Consider the following 8,980-nt stretch of genomic DNA (forward strand, 5'->3'; position numbering starts at 1 on the left):
TTGAATCTGTATTTTCTTGGCACATGACAAAAATCTCCACTAAGGTACTGATCACAATAATTTGCAGGAATTTATGTTTGCACTTCATTCTCTCTTGGTTAACTGTGAGTGGCTTGAGGCCAGGGTTAGTCTTCTTAGCTTTATAACCCAGGAAGTCTGAGAAAGTGCACTGCATAAAGTGGAAACTCGATAAGCATTTGTTACATTGGATTTTTGTATACTTAGCAACAGAAACATTTCAGAGTTGTTCATATTCTTTTTGTTAATCCAATCAACTTCAATCATACAACAAAGCTGTGCCAAGGAGATATAAGTTATTCTGGTGTCTCTGTTGTATAAAAACATCACAGCTTTGTGTTGGTCAAATTTACTGTGGGAAATAATTTATAGAACAAGCACAGAAAAAGATAAAGGATAGAATTTTTATAGTCTCTTTCCTTCTAATCAAACATTTTTATTGAACATCTAAGCACAATGTACAATGCTAGATTTAGATGTTATTGGTGTTTTATATGAACATGATAATGGTGAGATCCTCTTCTCTCAAAAATCAAGGGCTGTCTATAGCAGTCCATGATGAAAGGCCAAGGAGAAAACATCTCTGAGATTGGAAATGATGATTTCTCTGCGCACAGACCATACAATTCCGAGTTGCAATGCACTCCATTAATTAAACAAGTCTGCATGCCCATAATTTAATTTGCTGAAAGAATTCACGAGAGGGATGGGAAACTGGGTTCCCCTGCTTCCCATAAATGTAATTGACATAATGGAGAGCATTCTTCTCTTTTGAGTCACAATGCCTTACAGTAATACCTGCTTCACGTGATAGCAAGCTCTCTCTGAGGTGCACAGAGAAATAATTTTCTAAGTGCCATTCACCTTTATGTACATAGCTATCCTATGGCATCAGAGACATCAGGAATAAAGGAAATAAAAATGACTTCAGTGAACTTGGTGGGTGGAAATGGCAAAACCTGAATCAAATAATAATCCACATTAATACATACTACATGTTTCCGTCTCACTCTGGGTATTTTCAATCAAGCTTTGCAAAATGTGAAATAGAAAGCAGAAAAAAAAAATCTTAGGCTGAAACGTGAAATATATTGCATGTTATGTTGCTTAGTAGTTTACAAAGCATCCACTTATTTGACTTTTTACAGATCAGATTTGTGAATGGGACATTTTTCACTGTCATCACCACCGTTCCCCTTTTACAAATGAAGTAACAGAAAATTTGAAGGAGGTAGTAATTTGACCAGACTCATACTGGTAACAAGGGGTAGAAATCAAACTTGAATTCAGGTCTTTCTATTCCTAATGCTATGCTTTTTCCACTCTATAATTTTCTGATTGTTTCAGCACTTACATTAGGTCATCATCATACTAGATGCTCAGCAATTATCTGCCCAATGAATGGATACAATACAACATAAAGTATAGCTTTTATCATGTCACTTATTTTTACAAAAAGTGTAATGTCTTCCTATTGCTGACCACTACAAAATCAAATGCCCTTGTTCTGACTTTCAATCTCCCCCAAGATTGCAGGCCCACATCTTTATACTTTTCTTAGTTAATTTTACAAATGATGTTTTTAGCCCTCTGAGATAAAATATCCCATAAAATAGGAAACATGGATCTTTTATTTTCTGAATGCACCTTCCATCTCTTGCTCTACCGAAGTTTAATTTCATTCTGTTTCTCTCATTTCCCTTCCTGTTGGTCTTTTTTTCTTTTTCCAGTTAATTATTTGTAGCCATTTTAGATTTCAAATGCAATTCCTTTCCTTTCTTCCCTTCCTGGGCTGCACTGTTCACAATCATAAAGAAAAATAACCACAGAGCTAATAAATGCCATTTTTAACACATTATATAAAGTATTTGTAAAGCAGTAAGCAATGCTCAAGTATCCTTAGAATTGGCTATTTAAGACTTTAATATTTGCTGCTGAGAAAAATAGTACTTTGAAAGCTTTCATTTTATACCTAAGCTATAGAAATTTCAGCACCTACTGCTAGGTTGTGAGCGTTTACAAGCGAATGAAACAAATTAAATGGCAAACTCCTACCAGTGTTTAAAACATAATATTTTAGTAGCTGTTTTATTTATCAAATAAAAATAGAACACCAAGTAACTTCTCAATAAACTAAGCCTTTATGATTCTTTTAACCAACTTGGTTAAAAATTCCATTATATATAGAAGGAAATATATCTCATATTTTTTATTAATTTAGCACATAGTTATCAACTCTCAAAGGCTTTATACCAAGGTCTATGAGAACCACAAAGATGATGTATCTATATCTTTGTGTCTGTATCTATATTTAGTATATCCTTCCTTCCAAGAAGATTATTTTTCAAATGTCAACTTTAGAGTTTTCCATTCACAATAATTCTTTTGTTTCTCTTCTGATCCTTTATTCTTTGCCAGGCTGCTACCTCAGGGAAGGAATGGTATAGCAAACAAGAGTTAATTCCTAGTACTGTTTGAAAGAAAAGTATCAAAAGCATGGTCTTTTGATATCATATAAACACTCCCAACATAAGATTTATGCACTTTGCTATAGATAGAGAAGAATGCTTAATGAAATAGAAGGCAATTTCCCACTCTGGGCTGGGAGCTGAGGAGAGACTGTTAAGAGAGTAATATGTGATTATGGGGCCAGGGGGTGGTCTTTGAGTCTTTGAGACAAGTTCTCCTCCTGTTTCCACCTCCTTTCTGCATCTCCATGAATTGCTTCAAAGGGAGAGATATCAGAATGTAAATAAGTTTAAGAATGTGAAAGTATTAAATAACCATGTCCCACTTCCCAACTGGAGATGGAAGAAAATAAAAAACAATCTGATAGAGCTCTCTGAAAGTCCATGGCATGGAACCCCAAGGGGGCTGAATGTGGTGTCGAGGCAAAGAAAGCTGGAAATCACCCCACAAAACTCACTGGTATCCCAGAGAGCACCTGGAAAGCAGAAATGCTTCCCATGTCCCTTAGGAAGGGCGTACACATTAGAAGAAAAAGAGGAAACAGACTCGGTGAAGTCATGGGTCAGGATGAGAAACTGTGGTTGCAGATGACACTGTGGGCCATAGGCTGGATTTCATATGAGAACAAGAAAATCTTAGTGGGTGCTCACAAGTGGCAAACAGGGCAGTGCTATCTCTGAGGATGCCAGTGTGGGCCAGATAACCAGGACAAGACAATCACTCCCTTACACAGTAACTATAAAACTTTCTTTAAAACAAATCTCCAGAATTGTGCATCAATCCCTGGGAGAAAGGAGGATTCTATTGAGACAATCCAGAATGAACTACATACAATTTCTGCCATTGGGGGAATCGAGAGCAATAGAGATAAGCTTGAATCATGAAAAGTTGTATGCCCATGTTTTGACCTGAAAATATTATACCTGATCTAGATATACCCACTCTAAATTGTAGTAATAGATGATAAATAATAAAGTTCTTCAAGGATAGATACCAAAGATTAAGAATAGTCTAAAGCACAAAATAAAGAGTTAGATGAATGTGAAGGCTTACCAAAAAAGTTAAATTTTTAGGAAAAACTTTAATGGAGTTTGAATGCTATATTACAGTGATTGGGCTTTTATGCCACTAGAATAATAAGCTACTGTAGATTGTTGAGTTTGAAGTGACAAGATCATACCTATGATTTAGGTTAATTTCAAAAAAGTGTGAATTATAGATTTGAGTGGGATTTAGAGATAAGAATGTTAGTTAAGAAGTTATATATAGTCTAGACAAGAGATAATAAGACAGTAAAAGTAAAATATTAAAGATATCTCAAAGGTGGAATTAACAAGATCTAGATTTCACTGGTGATCAATTATGGGGAGGAGAAGTTGTCAAAAACAACCCAGACTATTAACCACTGTCATAGGGCAATAAGTGTACTGTTCAATGAGAAACTATTTTGTTCTGTAAACCTTCATCTAAAGTGAGAATAGCAGCACAACTGGAAGAACGTAATTGATGTCACTGAATTGTACATGTAGAAATTTTTGAAATGGTGTATCTTTGGCTATGTATATTTTCATCAAAAAAAAAAAAAAAAAGGTCTTCCAAGGTCGAGAAGGGAGAGTGTTGACATGTCAAGGGGTTGTTAAGCAATGTCATAAAACAATATGTGTACTGACTGTTTAATGAGCAACTATTTGTTCCGTAAACCTTCATCTAAAGTACAATAAAAAAAAATTTAAAAAAACCCCAGAGATTTCAAATATGGTTTACTGCAATGCTAGGGGTGCATGAACAGGATTAATGAAGGAGAGGAATTGGTTAGTGGGTAAAAGCATGATACTGCACATTTTTAGTTTTACGTGGTAGATGGACATTTAAGATGACAGGTCAGATATAAATCAACAGGGAGAACATCTAATAAAGGTAGTAGTTGAAGATCAGGAAGTAGTTAGGATTGCTGAATGTAAAAGTATAGGAAAAGAAACAAAACATGCCTATGTGTAGGAAGCAAGAAAAGACAGAAAAGGGAGAGATGGGTGCTTGCTTCAGCAGCACATATACTAAAATTAGAACGATACAGGGAAGATTAGCATAGCCCCTGCGCAAGGATGACACACAAATACGTGAAGCGTTCCATCTTTTTTTTTTGTAGGTTATTCACTAACCAGATAGTAGACAAGAATTATCTTAGGTGAAGGGAAGAACAGCACACACTACAGGGGAAGTCAGCACAGCTGGACTAAACCAAAGCTAAGAAGTTTCCTGAATTCAAGCAAACACTTGGAGGGACAGAGTAGCAGGGGTAGGGGTCTGGGGACTATGCTTTCAGGGGACATCTAGGTCAAATGGCATAACAAAGTTTATTAAAAAAATGTTCTGCATCCTACTTTGGTGAGTGGCATCCGGGGTCTTAAAAGCTAGCAAGCAGCCATCTAATACACATCAATTGGTTCCAACTACCTGGAGTAAAGGAGAATGAAGAACACCAAAGACACAAGGAAAATATTGGCTGAAGAGACAGAAAGGGCCACACAGACCAGAAGAACTGGATGATGCCCAGCTACCACCAATGACTGCCCTGACAGGGAACACAACAGAGAGTCCCTGACTGAGTAGGGGAAGGGAGGGGTGCAGAACTCAAATTCTCGTAAAAAGACCAGACTTAATGGTCTGACTGAGACTGCAGGAACTCCAGAAAGCATGGCCCCCAGACTCTCTGTCAACCCAGAACTAAAACAATTCCAGAGGCCAACTCTTCAGACAAAGATTGGACTGGACTGTGGGACATAAAATGATACTCGTGAAGAGTGTACTTTTTAGCTCAGGTAGATACGTGAGACTGAATTGGCAGCTTCTGTCTGGAGGTGAGATGAGAAGGCAGAGAGGATCAGGAGCTGGTTGAATGGACATGGGTAATTAGGGGTGGAAAGGAGGAGTGTGTTGTCACAGTATAGGGAGAGCAATTAAAGTCACATAACAATGTGTGTATAAATTTTTGTATGAGAGACTAACTTGAATTGTAAACTATCACTTAAACTACAACAATTAAAAAAAAAAGGGAGAGATGGGAAAGGATAGGTAGGAGAGAAGCAGAATGTGCCAATGCCAGGGAAATCCGGGAAAATCATCTCTAATGATTGTTGGGAAGTAAGTCAAACAGTGAATGTGACTCATTACTAGTACGTTGGTACATAGACTTATAGAAGTTTGCTACTGTCTTAAGAGCAATTAACCCTATGATGACAATGGCATTGAACTATGCGTGTTCTTCCTGGATCTTCCGTAAAGACTAAAGCTTTTTTTTTTTTTAATTACAATTTTTATGCATAGCATCATATTCTGAAATTTTTATTTTCTAAATTGTTTTCCATTTGAAAGAGACTAAATAAAGGTTCTGACTGAGAGGTAGTTGTGAGAATTCCCACATCTTTTTACAGGAAGTTATTTTAGTCAAATGGAATTGAAAATCAAGTTTCCAGTTGGAGCGAATAACAAAGACATGCAAATTGAGGATACAGCTGTACAGTACCCTCATGCCAGTAAAGAAAGAAAAATTTTGAGTCATCTGGATATTAGCATTAAATATTTGAATATGTAAAAATGTTCAGCCAGAAACAAAACAAAACATAACTTTTGTGTTAACCAAATTTTTATTTAACTTAGTGACCTTCATGGGGTAAAGACATGATCATGCCGGCAGAGATTGCTCTCGGTTCATCCAAATCCATGTCTCCTTCTGCTAATGCAAACATAGCGAGGCTGTACATTTCAGGGTGCTGTGCAGTTAGTTGTGGCCAAAGGATTGAGCTGTAGTCAAGGAATGACCATGGCATATTAGAAGCTAAAAGTGGCAGAGCGCCTATCCATCTGATTCCCTAGAGAACAGCTCACCTACCATAGATCTGGAGCCACTTGGTATAATTATTTGAGTAAAAATTGAATTCTTATCGTATTTGAACCATTACGCAGCTTGAGACTGATTTGTTAAGCAGCTTGTGTTACCCTCAAATTATACACCCTCCATCTCTTGTGTTGTTGTTGTTGTTAGTTACCACTGAGTTGATTCTGACTCATGACAAGCCCCTGTGTGCAGAGTAGAACTGCTCCATAGGGTTCTCACGCCTATGACCTTTCAGAAGCAGATCATCAGGGCTGTCTTCTGAGGTGCCTCTGACGGGGTTCAAAATGGCAAACTTTCTTTTAGTGTTGAGTGCTTAACCTTTTGCTCTTCCTTCCTTTCTTCCTTGCTTCCTAGCTTCCTTCATTCCTTCCTTTCTTCTTTCTTTCTCTTTCTCCATTTTATTATGATCCCCTCCTACACACTTGCCAATAGTCTCCATGCTGAAATCAGGAGCTGAGGATCTAGGCTACTTTTCTTATGCCCCACTGCCAAGCACCTTTATCCCTGATGACTGTTTATTTCTTTCTATTTTGCTTGCTTTCAGGCCGCGAATCGACATGCACTGAGGCGTTGCCCCAATGCCCACGATCTTCTAAATAACTAATCTGGGACGATGTCCGCCAACATATCTAGCTTCAAAAATGCTGGTCGTCCTTTACTACTCTTTCATTATACCCATTTTATTTATGTAACCCACTTACATATACAGGCAGTCCCCAAATTACGAATGCATTCTGCTCCTAAATCTGTCTTTAAATCGCATTTGTACATAAGTCAACAGTTGGGTATGACTAACGTCAGTTAGTCAAATGTTTGTCTTAGTACATGGTATCAAGTGTAACTTTTTATGCATTAAAGAAATATGCACCCAGCCCGTTCAGTGCCTTGGAGTCCACCACCCCTGCAGCAGCAGCCCCTGCTCTTTCCTCTTTTCCCTTTCTCGCCTGGTGAAAGAACAGGAAGTGAAGACAGTGACCCACCACAGACTGCCCCACGGGCCCTGTTAGCCGAGACCCTGACCGAAGCATCCCTCAGAACACCTGGAGCTGTTGCCACCCGAGGTGCAGGGCCAGCAGAATGAAGGGTCAGCCCCTGCTTAGGTGTGATAGGCCAGAGGGACAGGGGCGGAGGTGAAGGGGCTGGCTGGGCCGAAGATCAGGGGTCAGGACTGAGGGCCAGAGGCCAGCGGGTAAAGTGGGTGGGGTGGGCCAGGCCAGGTGCCACCAGGCACAGAGCTTCCCTTAAAACTGAAGTATTGCACGTCGCAAAGTAGCACCTATTTGTCATTACGAACCATTGTATGTACCTTGAGTTTTTAACATAATAGACTTCATGGAGGTTGGCTCATAACTACAGACTGTACGTAAGTCGGATGTTGGCAACCCGGGAACTGCCTGTACACATCCAATACTTTGTCTTCACTTAAGAGTTCTTGGATATATTATAACCCGACATTCTCTTCTCCAGCCACAGCTTTCTGCTCACGCCCTACATGCACTATGTCTGCACTGAACTAAACCATATCACCATTTCCTTGGCCTCTGCTCATTTTCTTAGCCGACAAAACTTGTTCCAACACACAATTCCTACAGTTGTTGTTGTTGTTGTTAGTTGCCGTGGATTCAAAGTCATGGCGCCCCCACGTGTGAAGAGTGTTGTTGTTGTCAGCTGTCATCCAGCCGGTTCTGACTCATAGGGACCCGACCCTGTGCACAACAGAACGAAACACTGCCTGGTCCTGTGCCATCTTCACAATCATTGTTATGCTTGAGCCCATTGTTGCAGCCACTGTGTCAGTCCATCTCATTGAGAGTCTTCCTCTTTTTCACTCTCTACTTTACCAGGCATGATATCCTTCTCCAGGGACTGATCCCTCCTGATAACATGTCCAAAGTATTGGAGACATAGTCTCACCATCTTTGCTTCTAAGGAGAATTCTGGGTGTACTGGCCACAACAACGGGCTCAAGCATAACGACGATGGTGAGGACGGTGAAGGACCGGGCAGTGTTCTGTTGTGCATAAGGTTGCTATGAGTTGGAACTGACTCGACGCCACCTAACAACACAACAACAGGTAGCAGGAACTTACACACAGTTTTAGAAGATTGTCCCTGCTGGAATTAAACAAGTCTAAATATTTTTGGTTATTGCATTATTCTGTTCAAAACTCATATTCCCAAGAATTTGTTAGTGCAGGGTAAGAGCAGAAATGGAGACCCACAACCATGTGTTTAAATAGTTAACAGTTATAACCTTCTATCAAATTATTAAATGAAATAATTTCTATTCTCTTACTTTAATAAATATTACTTTATATTGAGAAATATATGTAAAAACAGGATTTTTGTTTAACTGAAGGTTGGCAAGACATAAATGATGACTGGATTGGATCATTGTTAAACATGTTTAGATGAATAATATTCAGACATATGAAATTCACAGATTATATTTTCAATCCATATAAATTTTCCTTTTAGCAAAATTAATAATTATGGAGTTATCATACTTTTCACATAATTTGATTTCTATTGAGAGAAAAGAAGACTTAAAAATAAAAATGTAACTATTTAAATCTTAAAAAATTCAAAGCATATTTT

General features: G+C 38.5%; 1 non-coding gene across 1 annotated transcript; it reads left to right on the forward strand.

Annotated features, from left to right (window-relative positions):
- The first annotated feature begins 4,517 nt into the window (after nt 1-4,517).
- On the forward strand, nt 4,518-4,624 carry LOC111821746 (U6 spliceosomal RNA). Its single transcript, XR_002825084.1, has one exon. It is a non-coding gene; the product is annotated as a U6 spliceosomal RNA (small nuclear RNA).
- Nucleotides 4,625-8,980: the final 4,356 nt, after the last annotated feature.

This window comes from Trichechus manatus, unplaced genomic scaffold (assembly GCF_000243295.1).
Source record: "Trichechus manatus latirostris isolate Lorelei unplaced genomic scaffold, TriManLat1.0 scaffold00102, whole genome shotgun sequence".
NCBI lineage: Eukaryota > Metazoa > Chordata > Mammalia > Sirenia > Trichechidae > Trichechus > Trichechus manatus.